Genomic DNA, 14,827 nt, shown 5'->3' with positions numbered 1-14,827 from the left:
CCTGGAGATAAGAGTAATTATATTGTCCACTAGGACTGAGAAATCATGCCTGAGGGCACTGGAGTTACCATGGAGAGAGGACTCTCCAGTGGGAAGGCCATTTTGCATTTATGTGAGGTACAGCTAAGAGTGATTCAAGCTGAATTTACAGAGAAAATAGTTCTTTCTGCCACCCAAGCTGAGGAAGTGGGATAGACTGGTTCTGTTCACACAGGATATCAGAGAGACTGTGGATGAAGGTGGCATCTGATTTGACTTGTGAGAGAAAGATAGAATTTATACTTGCAGTGGGGAGGATATTTTCATTAAAGGGAACTGAAAGTGCAAAGGCAGAGGGGCAGGAAGTGCAGAGTGGCTATTCAGGGTATGTGAGAATGGGAGGGGTGAGGACATTCGGAAAGAGATGTGTCTAGGTAGAAAAGAGTTGTGAATGCCTCGGAAGAGGTTCGAATCTTACACTGTAGGTAAAGGTGAACAATTAAAGGATTTTTACCATGTCAATAATACAATTTAAGTTGGTCTCAAGATGATTAAAATCAGGATGGACTAGAATAGGGAAAGATAGGGAGTGGGAAGACCAAGTTAGAGCCCAAAACAATAGAACCCAGGAAAGGAAGTGAGGGCCTGAATTAGGGTTGTGGCGATAGACTGTAGAGAAACTAGAGAATTTCTGGAGGTGAACTTGACAAGAACTGATAACTGATCGGATGTGAATATGGCATGATTAACAAACTGCATCATTGTCACAAAATCTAGTCCTAGAGGTTGATAATTTTTTTCACATCATGTTACATTTTCCACTTAACCATCTTTCTGGTAAGATGATTCCCAACTTGCAGACTATTTTGGGAGTATATTGTAGGAAAATGAAACACACAAAAAACAAAGTGATGAGTGTTACATGTAAAAAGAATTTGCCTGGAACAGACTCCTTTTTCTCATGGGGTTAACAGTAGTACTGCTTTTGATGAAGTGCATTGTGCATCCCAGTGATGGTAATAGAAAGAGAGGCATTTTGGGGGCCCCTTGCACATTCATGGCCCTCCCAACTCACTATCAGGACCTGCCAGAAGTGAGTGAGAGTCAAGAACTGAAGAAATATTTTTTACAGTTTTTCAGAATTTGTTTTTGTTGACTAGAGTGCATTCATTTTCTAAGCAAGAAAACTGTGCCTGGAACTTGATTCCAAAACATAATTCTCTTTACTAGTAAAGAGATGGAATTGTGAATGTGCTCCTTAAGGAATGGATGCCAAAAGCTTTCTTGATGATAAAAAGGTAATAATACCCTTTAAAGTAGTGTCTTTAAATGAATAATTTCATTATCTTGTCTTCCAGAGGGAAGACCATAGAAGTTTTATCATAGGGCCTAGTGTCATGATCATATATTTACTCCATAAATATCTGTGAGGTAAATATCAGGAACAGATTCTAAGGAAAAGACGTTAGTTGGGAAAACTCGCAAGCAGTGATATAATACTAAAGCTGTTGTGGTAGGAGAACTGTCTTATTCTTGGTTAGTTGGAAAATAAACAGATTTTCAGAGAAAAAAGTAGAGGGCTACTCCTGAGGGCTATTTGGTTCACTCATTTAAGATCTGACTCAAGAGTTGGGCATAAAATTAGAGGTAAATCTCAGTTCCAGAGATTCTAAACAGATTTTACATTACTCATCCGCTTCCGGTTGTTGGCTTTGAGAACATCATTGAAGACTATGGAAGGATCCTCAAGGTCCACAACTTCTTTCTCAGGGAAAGGCTAGCAATGACTTCTTAATTTTGACCTTGGCTGTTTAACAGATCTTTTGTTGTTGTTGTTTGTTTGTTTGTTTGAGACAGGGTTTCTCTCTGTCACCCAGGCTGGAGTGCAGTGGTGCAATCTCAGTTCACTGTAACCTCCAACTCCCAGGTTCAAGCAATGCTCCCACCTCAGTCTCCCGAGTTGCTGGGACTACAAGCGGGTGCCACCATGCTTGGCTATTTTTTTGTACTTTTGGTGGAAACAGGGTTTTGCCATGTTGCCCAGGCTGGTCTCAAACTCCTGGGCTCAAATGATCCTCCCACCCCATCCTCCCAAAGTGCTGGGATCACAGGCATGAGCCACTGGGCCCAGTCAACAGATCATTTATTTTCCCAGATTTATATTGCTTTGTGTAATCCAACCTAGAGGTCCAGTTTTTATGGCACATAGTAATTAGAATGACTAGTTAATCCTCGAAGGATAATCTGGAATATCTGCATTATATTTTACTGTATAGCAAATCCTGCACAGCACCACAAAAGGAAAGGGGCATTTAATACAGAGCAAGTAGTAACACATAATAAAAATGAAAAGCATTTAGTAGCAATGAGATATCGTGCCCCTAAATCATCCTTCCAATACCATGATTTGATAGTATAGGGAATGCTGGAAATTTTCCAAAAGAAAATGGAAATACAAGGATTCTATTTTTATTGCATAACAAGGAAAGGAAGTGCTCAACTACTGCGAGAATATGTTGGAAGCATATGGATTTTGAACCAAAAGATGAAAGTGATATTATACCTCTGGAAATTCAGTGTCTTCATTGTGATTTAAAGTGTCATAGCCCACAGTAAGCATCTTGGCACAAGCAAAATAAAAGAATGAATAAGAAGCTAAGTAACTATGAATCTATATTTCAAGATACGTGTAAGGAAAAAAGGCATAAACTAGCTAAAATTCTTATTCAGGCCAATTGTCTTTAAAATACATCAAGGCATTCTTCAAACTAACTTCATTGTCAGAAAAGCAGCAAAGTATCACTATCCTAAGTATGATCTAAAAATTAATAACAAAAGCTCTTATCTATATAGAATAATCATTTCATTACTTGCTTCCTTTTGTTACCATTCAGAAATATAATAGTGAATTGGAAGTAACCTGAACCAGAAATTATTATTTCTCGAACCAAGGAAATTGATTGAAGATATTCATGGACTTGCTGGCTGTATCAATTAAGTATTGTTGCATAACAAACAACCTCAAAACTTGATGGTTTAAAACAACGATTTATTTAGCTCGTGATACTGCAAGTCAGGTTGGCAATTTAGGCTGGGCTAAGCTGTGCTCGTGTGTCTGCATGCAGCTATGTGATGTCTAGTTCACTGTGCTTCCAGGGTTCATCTGGTTGCCAGCTGGGATCCCTTGGCTCCCTTCATGTGATTTCTCATCCTTCAGCAGCTTGCCAGGGCTTGTGCTTATGGTGGAACAGGGGTCCAAGAGAGAAAGTAGAAGCATGCAAGGATTCTTGAGGCCTAGGCTTATAAACTGGCACAAGGTCACTTCTGCTGCATTCTATTAGCCAAAGCACCTAACAAGGCCAGGTCAGATTCAAGACATGGGAAATAGACTCTATATCTTGATGGGAGGAGTGGCATGGTCACATTTTAAAAGCATGGATACAGGGAGGTTGTTAATTAGAACCATCAAATGATCAATCTACCATACTAAAAACTCTTCTAACATTTTAAAACATTTATTAAAGAAGTTTTTTTTTTTTTTGCTTGATTTTTTAAGTTGTTGTTGCTGTTTGTTTTTTTTTGAGACAGGATCGTGCTGTCACCCAGGCTGGAGTACAGTGACATGAATATTGCTCAGTACAGCCTCAAACTTCTGTGCTCAAGGGATCTTCCTGCCTTAGCCTCCAGAGAAGCTAGGATGCTTACCTAGTTGTCATACCCATTTGTTATTCCACATAATAAATCTGAAATTAGCCAGGTGAGGTGACTCATGGCTGTTATGTTATCTCAGCACTTTGGGAGGCCAAGGTGGGAAGATCGCTTAAGCTCAGAAGTTAGATACCAGCCTGGGCAACATAGGGAGACGCTGTCCCCATCTCAACAAATAATGAAATAAAATTAGCTAAGCATAGTGGTGGGCACCTGTAGTCCCAGCTACTTGGGAGGCTGAGGTGGGAGGATTGCTTGAGCCTGGGAGGTCGAGACCGCAGTGAGCAGTGATCACACTGCACTCCAGCCTGGGTGACAGAGCAAGACTCTATCTCAAGATAAATAAATAAATCTAAAATTATTTGAAGACAGTTGTTTATCCTCAATCTTCTACTTTTGTTTTCAGTGTAATGAAATCATAAATACTGTGAGAAAAGGAACCAGACCTATATATTTTGAATCTCCTGTGCTTATGACAGTCTGGCATAAAGGAGATGTTCAGTACATGTTAATGAAATAATATTAAGTTACCAATGTTAAATATCCCCAGTTCTTCCAAAAATCCCTTCTGTAATATGGTTCTCTGCCCTTCATCATCATCCTTGTCCCGTTTGGGGACAAGGTTTGGTCTAAGTAGTATGAAGAAATGTGTACTATTATGTAGAATGATTAATGAGTCCAAGATTGAAATCGCTGTTCACTTATCTTGTCAAAGAAAACCTTTCTTGTTTTCTTCTATGAGCTGTACTAAGTTCTGTCACTCCTATATCACATTTACTCTGTTTAATTTCAGCTTGTTTCATTTATTCCACCACACCAAGAAGCTGAAGTCTTCTTGGGTACTGACTTTGTCACCTAAAGTGGTCTTCCTTGTTCAAAACTGTACATGATCTACAGATTTGATAGGCTTATTTTTATAATTTTATCTACACCTTGAATAACAGTGTTAAGATATGGCCAAGATGAATCCATTTTTCTGGTTGATATCTATTTATGTATTAATATTCCTTAAGTGTTTCTCTTGTACAGACTATGGCAACAGCCCTTATGTTGAATCTATCATTTCCTCCCTTAAATTCCTCCTTTACAAAATAGCCATAGTGACTTTTGTAAAACTTAAATCAGATTATGTCTTGCTCAAACCTTTTAATGGCTTTGGCTTTATTAGAATGCAAATTTCTTACCATGGTCTATAGGCCCCAACACCATCAGACCTCTGCACACCTCTCAGCCCACTGAAGATAGTCATTTCACTGACTGCCGTGAAGTCAGCTAACAGGTTATTGTTCTTTCAAAGGCAATCTGTCTTTTCTTCTTGGGAAGCTTTCTAAGATTTCTCTTTGTTTTTGGTTTTCTGATGTTTCACTCTGATTTGTCTAAGGGTAGATCTCTTGATAGAGAAGTCCCCTGTATGGATAGTGGATAGTACAGAACCCTATATATACTATGGTTTTTCCTATACGTACATACATACCGACGATAAAGTTTAATTTATGAATGAGGCACAGTAAGACATTAACAACAATAACTGAACTGATCTTAGTAACTTCAGCATATGATTTTCTTTCCTTATTAAGTAGAGAATGTTTACCTTTTCACTTAAAGGAAGCACTTTATGGTTTCTCTTTGGCACATACAAATCACCAGCATCACCACTCTTGCACATTGGGACCATTATTAAGTAAAACTAGTGTTACTTGAACACAAGCACTGCAATACCATGACGGTCTATTTGATAACTGAAACAGCTGCTAAGTGACTAACAGGTGGGTATTATATAGTATGGATACGTGGATGAAGGGATAATTCACATCCCAGGTGGGCGAGATGGAATGGAATGATGTAAGATTTCATCATGCTACTCAGAATAGCATGCAATTTAAAACTTATGAATTGCTTATTTCTGAAATTTCCCATGAATATTTTTGGACCACAGTTGACTGTGGTTAATTGAAACCATGCAAAGTGAAACTGTGGATAAGCAGGGAGTTCTGTATTAATATTTCTTGAGATTCACTGAGTTTCTTGACTCTGTAGGTTGGTGTCTGTCATTAGTTCTAGAAAATTCTTAGCCTTTATGTCTTCAAATATTGCCTCTGTGCCTCCTTTTAGAATAGCAGTTAAACCAGGGGTGTCCAATCTTTTGGCTTCCCTGGGCCACACTGGAAGAAGAAGAATGGTCTTGGGTCACACAGAATACTAACACTAACAACAGTTGATGAGCTAAAAAAAAAAAAAAAAAAAAAAAAAAATCACAAAAAAATCTCATAATGTTTTCAGAAAGTTTACAAATTTGTGTTGGGCTGCATTCAAAGTCATCCTGGGCTGCATGTAGCCCATGGGCCACACATTGGACAAGCTTAAGTTAAATTTATGTTAGCCTAGAACTTTTCCTAATATCCTCTAATTCTCTTTCATTTTCCTCTGTATTTTCCAGCCCTATATCTCGCCATACAGTTCTCTGGATAATTCCTCCCAACCTGTATTTCAGTTCATTAATTCTCTCTTCAGCTTTTTAGGTTAATCTGGCATCAAACTAATTCATTGACATTTTTACAGTTTTAGTTGTCATATATTGTATTTCTAGAAGATCAGGTTTTTAAAAACTCCACTTTGCAACATTTTATAGTTTTCTGTTTCTTACAGATGTCTTCAAGCTTATCTTCATTTATATTACATGGTGAGCATAGTTCTTTCACTGTTTGCCTCTGAAGTCTTTGTTGGGGTGGGGGTTCTGTGTTTTTATTATTTTTGATTCTTACTCAAGTCTAGTTTATTTATGTTGCTGGTTTCCTTTGTGTGTAGAACACTGTATTTGAAAAATTATTTGTAAACAATTTGAGTCCCACAGGTGAAGGCCCACTCATCTTTTAGTTTGAAAGAATTTTTGTTTGCTTCGTCTAGGCTTCTGGGGGGCACTTTCACCTTAAACTAAGTGGAAGTCTTGAGATAGCAATTAAATCAGGGGTTTAAATTTTCTTCCTGAGCTGGCTCACTTCTGGTTCATGCCTGTCCTGAGTGTGCAGCTCTGTGGAGGGGAGCTTCCAGTTTATTTAGGAGAGGATCTTCTACGAATTCTCCACATCATGCCATCTCCCTTGCCCAGCAAGGCCTTCAAAACAAAGCTTCTAATTTATCCAGATTGACAAATGGCTTCAGAGCAAAAGCAGTTTCTGTACCCATTTCTCCTCAACCCATTTACCTTCCAGAGTTCTCATTTTCCCTTGACCTTAGGCCTTCAAAAAAAAAAAAAAAAAAAAAAAAAAACTATCTTGTTATCATTTTGATAATTTTAAAATGTTTCTTTTAAGTATTTCAGTTGTTTTCATCAAGATGATTGATTTAATACACAGGAAACAACTTCACTTCAAATTCTCACTCTGTTATTTTGTAGCTGCGTGACTTTGGACAAGTTATTTAACCTCCATGTAACTCAGTTTTTTCATGCATAAAATGGGGCTAATAATACTACCTACATTACAAGATTACATGTAAAGAATAGTACCAGCATATAAAAAGTATTTGATCAATGTTAACTGTTATTAGTATTGTCATACCACTTATTTATTTCCTTTAGGCCACTTATCACTTTCAAAAATTGTCATATTTATTTTGATTGTTGTTTTCTTTTCTAGTAGAACATAAGGTTCATATTTTCATATTTACCATTATAAAATTGAATACTATTATTTTAAATGAATTAATAAGTGTATTCAAGTTTTCACTATAAAAACATCAGCTTTGGGCCTGGCACGGTGGCTCACGCCTGTAATTCCAACACTTTGGGAGGCCAAGGTGGGCAGATCACAAGGTCAGGAGTTTGAGACTGACCTGGCCAATGTGGTGAAACCCTGTCTGTACTAAAAATAAAAAAATTAGCCAGGCGTGGTGGCATGTAGTACTAGCTACTCGGGAGGCTAAGGCAGGAAAATCGCTTGAACCCAGGAGGCGGAACTTGCAGTGAGCCGAGATTGTGCCACTGCACTCCAGCCTGGGCGACAGAGCAAGACTCTGTCTCAAAAAAAAAAAAAAAATCAGCTTTGGCTCAATCCCAATAACTCACAAATTGAAAATAGGCGAGGCTGATTTATGTGAAAAAGTGAACAATCTAAATTCTATTCTATAGCATATTCTTTTTTAAAAGAGTAAACTAAAAACCCACCTTAATCCAAGAAAAGTGAAATAATAATTAGACCATATTTTACAATTTAATTTTCCAAAATCACTTGGATATACAGCACATTATTTCTGTGTTCGAACAAACATGCCCCTTTTCAAATTTTAAACAACAAGATACCTTAGTTCGAGTATCTTTTAAAATTTGTATATGTACTTCTTTGCCAAATATCTTAGTCTTTCATCATTTATCATAATTCTAGAGACTCTTTCTTCCATGGAGTCATTACTCCATTTACAGGGGTTCAGGGATGTTCAGCGCGTAATTTCTCACATTATGACCTTTTGATGAAACTGCTGCATTATGCATTCTATTCAGTGCCAGTGAAAGGAATGAACTGTAAACATGTTTGATTATTAATGCCTCATTGTTTGCTTTATCATTTGGTAGCTAAAAACTTCCCTATTACCTCTGTCTTCTCTCAACTCAGAATCTCAGAAGAATATAGATCATATTAGACATACTATTGAGTTTGTCTTAAGAAATGCTCGGCCGGGCGTGGTGGCTCACGCCTGTAATCCCAGCTCTCAGGGAGGCAGAGGCGGGAGGATAGCTTGAGCCCAGGAGTTCGAGACCTGCCTGGGTAATATAGCGAGACCCCGTTCTCCACAAAAAGGAAAAAAAAAAAAAAGACAAAAAAAAAAAAAGAAATGCTCTCGGCCGGGTGCGGTGGCTCACGTCTGTAATCCCAGCACTTTTGGAGGCCAAGGCGGGCAGATCATGAGGTCAGGAGATTGAGACCAGCCTGGCTAACACAGTGAAACTCCGTCTCTACTAAAAATACAGAAAATTAGCCGGGCTTGGTGGCAGGCACCAGCTACTTGGGAGGCTGAGGCAGGAGAATGGCATGAACCCAGGAGGCAGAGCTTGCAGTGAGCCAAGATTGCACCACTGCACTCCAGCCTGGGCGACAGAGTGAGACTCTGTCTCAAAAAACAAAAAAAAAGCAAACAAACAAAAAAAAGAAATGCTCTCACTCTCTGACTCAGACTTGACATCTCTCTTTGGTTCTCCATGAGGAGATTTGTGATTGCCTCTGCAAGGAGAGCCCAGGAAACTCCTTCTTCCAGTAAGGTTACCTGAAGCTCTCTTTAGGTGCTTTCCAATAGGCAAACGTTTTATTGCCTTTAAAGGTTTTTTTAGTTAGTAGAGTGAGTCAATCTTAGTACAATTTTTTATATTCTTTCTGGTCACAGAACATATAGGCCTTTGCAAAGAGAAATCTAAATGTTAATACCTATTTGTATAGTATGCCCAGCTTTACGTAATATATTTCACCCCAAAAGTTTTATGGCTATTAGATCTTTATAAATTGAATTATAATCAAGTATACTAAGGGGTCTTTGTATTTAAAAATAAACCTGAGATTATTTTTAGAAATCAGAGTGAAGAGGAGGAGCTGGAGGAGATAAAGTTCCATAGGTAGAGAGGACCAAATTGTGAAGATAGTTGTATGAAATAATAAGTTACATACTGAGTATTGTCTGACCAGCACTGTTTTAATGCAGGGCCCTGCTGGGGGTACTTTGTGAGTTATCTTTTCATCCCTCATGCCATCAATGTATGATAATGTATACATTCATCCATAAAAGGTAACTGAAATTGTGTCATTGAGAAATGAAACACAAATCTCAATTTCTTTTAGGGCAATGTAGTCTTAAAGTCTTGAGTGAAAGAATGGAACTAGAAAAAAATGTTCTTTAAGACTAGCTGTGTCTAAGTAAGAAGGTTATGAAGAAGATATGGGGCCAGGCATGGTGGCTTACACCAGTAATCCCAGCAGTTTGTGGGGCAATGAGGGAGGATTGCTTGAGGCCAGGAGTTTGAGACCAGCCTGGGCAACATAGCAAGATGCCTCATCTCTCTCTATATATATATTTTTTTTTTCTTTTTTTTTTTTTCTTTTTGTTTGCTGAGCATAGTGGCACACACCTTTAGTCCTAGCTACTTGAGAAGCTAAGGTGGGAGGATTGCTTGAGTCCAACAGTTTGAGCCTGCAGTTAGTTATGATTGCACCACTTCACTCAACCTCTGGACAACAGAGTGAGACTCTGTCTCAAAATAAAAAAAAGCATTAAAAAAAGAAGATAAAGGAGAGCAAAGTACAGATGATGCTGGACTTTACTATTGTCATGCTTTAAATGTCCCCTCCAAAACTCATGTTGAAACTTAATCCCCAGTGTGAAAGTATTGAGAAGTGGGGCCTTGAAGAGATGGATCATGGGAGTCTGCCCTCATGAATGGATGAATGGATTCATGGGTTATCATAAGAGGGGAACTGGTAGTTTCATAAAAGGAAAAAAGAAAGACCCGAGCTAGCACATGACGATGCTTGGTACCCTCATTATGCAGTACCCTGTGCCACCTGGGGACTCTTCTTCAGCAAGAAGTCCCTCACCAGATGTGGCTCCTTGACCTTGGACTTCTTAGCCTCTAAAACTGTAACAAATAGATTCCTTTTCTTTATAATATAGTTACTTAGTTTCAGGCATTCGTTATAAGCAACAGAATATGAACTAAGAGATGTATTAAAGCATGTTTTTCTCATTGGTTATAGAGTGTCATCAACTGGCTTGCAGTAAAGGAGTGATGTGATAAGATTTTGTTTTATTACAATAACTCCAAGAGCCACTTGGGGGGTAAGTTAGAAGGAAAAGTGACTAGAGACACAAAGTCTTGCTGTGGAGTCATTGCAGTAGTTAAGGCAAGGAAAACAAGAGCCTAATATAGTGGAGGAGATGCAGAGTTATTTGGGAGGTTGAGTTGACAGGACTTGCATTTTAGTGGCACTCACAGGTTTCTGAATTGCACTATTGAGGGACTGTTATGCCAGTTACTAAAATAGGGAATGTAGGATGAAGGGTAACTTGGTGGCAGATGAAGAGGAATGGATTTAATGAGTAAGGTATTGAGCATCTTGGAGGAGGAATCTGTGAGTATCCATGTGGAGTTGTTCAGTATACATATCGGATACACAAGTCTGGGACTCAGAAGAAAGAACAGGACAGAATTAAAGGTCTGACCTGCACCTACACTGGGCACGGAGGTATAGGTCAAAGCCATGCATGAGATGGATGAAATGACTTGGGAAGATCAGTGAAGTGAATAGAGAAGAGGAGTAAATGTAGAACCAGGGAAACCTGAAAAGGAAGGAATGGTTAGAGGAAAAGAAAGATAAGCAGGAGAAGGTGTGTGTTTAGAGGCCTAAGGAGGAAAAATGCCAAAGGAGAAGACTATTTCAGGAAAGAGAAATGCCAATAATATCAGAAGGTCCAGGGAAGGCTAGCATAATTGGTTTCTGGAACGTTTTCACAGGATTGAACAGATACAAGGTCATTGTTGACTCTGCCAGAGTACTAGAGAAGTGAATTGAAAGTGGGATTCAAATTTTCTCCCCCTTGCCAGCCCTTATCCTCACCTGCCTGGGCCTCCAGACACTCTGACTCACCCCACCCTGCCTTTTGCGTTGTCTGGGGTGGCTTCCTTAGCACTAAAGTTCAGGGCAGAATTTCCTCCTCAAAGCAGAAAAAGAGATGCATGTGTGGGAAACAGAGAAGGGAATCAGATTATAGTCACTTAAGTAAAGCAAGATTTCAAGCCGTAGGGAAGTCAAGTCTCAAGGGGTCTAAGCTGGAGCTGCAGATTAAGGATACAAGGTGGGAACAGAAGGTTTCAAGGAAAGCAAGTTGCAACACAGAAAGAGAAGTTGGGGAATTTCAGAGAGCTCCAGTGGGGTTTTCCCAATTTGCCTTCAAGGTGTTATAGGCGGGTCCAGCTGTCCAGAAGCAGGGCAGTGAAGTGAAGAAGAGGTGACTGTAAATGTAGAACAACTTTTGAGAAGTTTATCCATGAAAGAAAGAAAAAAGTGAGGGTTTGTATACATTGGACTCTTGTAAAATAAAGCATATACAACGATAATTTGCTTCCTAAATTTAGGAATTTGAAATGCTGGAATCTGGGATAGTGGTGACGTTAAGATAATGAATATAATTTAGAAATATATTTATTCTTCAAAAAGTATCTGTAGTTAATGGGGCTGATTGCCAGAAAATAGACTTTAGCCTAAATGATGATTAACAACAATAATTTTTTTTGTCTGTCTTATTTTCATTTTTATTTCTACAGGGAAGAAAGCTAATGGAACTCGAGAGCAGGTGAAATGGAAGGCTATGTGCAAGTTCTAAGAGAATAAAATTTGTTTTCTAATGTTGCCTCTTTATTGAGATTGTTTTTTCATAACCTGATTAAAAATCTCTGTCCTTTTCACCTTCTCCCCTGCCTGAAGTCATTTCTGCCATGTATATGAGTTAACGATTTTTGGTGTAGTCACCTTTTCAATTGATCTGTGTTGTTTACCAAGTGTCACATCAGTTTCAACTGTGTTGCCTCCCGGAGTTCTGCTAACTTGTGAGGACAAACAATCCTCTCCACCTGGCAGGCAGCAGATGAGCAGACCCCGCTCAGTTCTATTGATTGAATCCTCTGGGTCTGATTAGTCCAGATGAGTCAGAAGGCATGTTCCCAAGCATGGGCTATGTTTATTGTTCGTTATTGTTCTAAGTCTTAAACAACTGGAAAGATAACAAAGTTTCCTTGAAAACACATCTTTTCCTAGAAAGTGGCTGAAAATACTTGCACGGGTTTGTTGTCTAGTGGTGGCAGTGATGTGTATCAGTAAGATCTCTTTAAATTAAAAGTTACCTGATTAAATAGATTTAAATAAAAAAGGGAATTAGTCGGTTCTCATAACTGAAAGTCTGGGTGAGAGTTCAGGCTCACATGAACTTGAGTGCTCAAATGCTGTCATTACAAATCTGTCTGTCCCCTGGGGACTACTAGATAGGGGAGCGAAGAAACAGGGGCAAGAGTTGAAAACCTACCTATTGAGTACTCTGCTCACTACCTGGGTGACAGAATCATTTGTATCCCAAACCTCAGCATCATACAATATAGTCATGTAACAAATCTACACATGTACCCCCTGAATCTAAAACAAAAGCTGAATATATATTTTAAATCTTTTTTTTTTTTTTTTTTTTTGAGACAGAGGCTCGCTCTGTCGCCCAGGCTGGAGTGCAGTGGCCGGATCTCAGCTCACTGCAAGCTCCGCCTCCCGGGTTCACGCCATTCTCCTGCCTCAGCCTCCCGAGTAGCTGGGACTACAGGCGCCCGCCACCTCGCTCGGCTAGTTTTTTATGTATTTTTAGTAGAGACGGGGTTTCACCGTGTTCGCCAGGATGGTCTCGATCTCCTGACCTTGTGATCTGCCCGTCTCGGCCTCCCAAAGTGCTGGGATTACAGGCTTGAGCCACCGCGCCGGGCCTTATTTTAAATCTTTCTCCGCCTCTCAGCTCTGCTGTCCTCTGTGCTGCCTTCATTCTTAGGCTCTAACCAAGTCATGAGAAAAGTGTCAGCCAGCAGCTCCAGGTTTATAACGTATCAGTTTCTGAACTCCAGAATGTAGTGAGCACCTCTTTACCAGTGGTTCTGGAAGATACATCGGAGCTAAATTTTACTTACAAGATGGTTGAGGAAGGTGTCCACGCCTCAAATAATCACCAAGTCCAAGGACTGGACTGGACTGATTGACCAGGTTTATCTCACATACCCGCTCCTGGAAATGGGGGTGACTCCGGGGGTCAACCATGGAAACAGCAATGAGAAGTATGCTGCATTCCTGTAGTAGGTCAGAGGATTTCATTAGGGTTCAGCTCAAGTTCCATGTTCTCACCAAGCCTTTCACATTCAGGGAAGGTAGGTCCCTTTTACCTAACAGTAGAACCTATTCTTAAAAAGAGGAGAGAAGCTATAACTGATGTGAGGAAAGCAGCCCTGGAACAGAAAAACTAAAGAGAGTAGGAAAAAAACAAGGAATACAATGAGAAAGGAAACAAAGAGTTAAAAAGAGACACAGAGAGAAAGACAGAAAGATTAAAAATAAACAGAAACTGTAAGCAAACATAAGGATCATTAAACAGCTATAAAGCTAATCACAGCATTTGCCTAGACAAAGATTACAATTCCAAGAGAAAGCAATCTTCTTTGGCGTAAGCCCCCTAGGAAGAAAATGTTGGCCTGTTCTGGCTCATCCCCAAGGTATGTGTCTTTCTTGTCTTTTCGGCTCTCTGTCTTCCATCCCTTCTGTTTTCTTTTTAACTGCTCACATCTGCACTGACTGCTTCTTCTTTACATAAGTAGCTACTACCTTCCACCTTCTCTTGGCTTCTTTTGCTTCACTTCTGCACAGCAAAATTTTATTTCACAATTCTCCAAGGGAAGATGAAAATGAAAAAGATGAAGATGACACTCTACCAATCTCCTGGCATAGTTATTTGACGTGCCAGAACTAAGACAGACCACATAATTTTTAGGGTCCCTTATTGAGAACTTATTAAGAATATTATGATAGGCCGGGTGCAGTGGCTCACACCTGTAATCCCAGCACCTTGGGAGGCTGAGGCGGGCGAATCACTCGAACTCAGGAGTTTGAGACCAGCCTGGCCAACATGGTGAAACCCCATCTCTACTAAAAATGCAAAAAATTAGCCAGGCGTGGTGGTGCATGCCTGTAGTCCCAGCTACTCGGGAGCCTGAGACAGGAGACTCACTTGAACCAGGGAGGCGGAGGCTGCAATGAACTGAGATTGTGCCACCTCACTCCAGCCTGGGTGACAGAGCGAGACTCCATATAAAAGAAGGAGGAGGAGGAGGAGGAGGAATGTCATGATAGCAGAGCATTAAACTAACAACAGAGATTTTCTGGGAGTGGGATCTGTGCAACTGCACAAGATGCACAGCCATGAAGCTAACACTGGACAGAGTTCTTGGTTACCTTCCCAACTGCTGTCCTCAGATATTCCCTCTCCCTCATATGGCCTCTTTTTAGAGGAGGCTAGTCCCATCCACAGTGCCAATAATATATTCCCATTCCCTTTGTCTGCAACTGGCTTATTCACGAACACA

At 39.7% G+C, this 14,827-nt stretch overlaps 1 long non-coding RNA gene across 3 annotated transcripts in view; it reads left to right on the top strand.

The window, feature by feature from the left end:
• Nucleotides 1–14,240, top strand: part of LOC105486145 (uncharacterized) — a 35,333-nt gene extending 21,093 nt beyond the window's left edge. The window contains exons 4-5 of one of the 3 annotated variants that reach the window (XR_011621002.1): nt 10,422–10,503; nt 11,990–14,240. This is a non-coding gene — a long non-coding RNA (uncharacterized lncRNA). Of the gene's footprint in view, nt 1–10,421 lie in introns of all 3 variants that reach the window. The other 2 variants (XR_011621003.1, XR_011621001.1) reach the window with 2 other exon arrangements.
• Nucleotides 14,241–14,827: the final 587 nt, after the last annotated feature.

Source organism: Macaca nemestrina, chromosome 3 (assembly GCF_043159975.1).
Source record: "Macaca nemestrina isolate mMacNem1 chromosome 3, mMacNem.hap1, whole genome shotgun sequence".
NCBI classification, from domain to species: Eukaryota; Metazoa; Chordata; class Mammalia; order Primates; family Cercopithecidae; genus Macaca; species Macaca nemestrina.
Note: the sequence above shows the minus strand (reverse complement) of the source record. Positions and strands in the feature narration are given on the sequence as shown.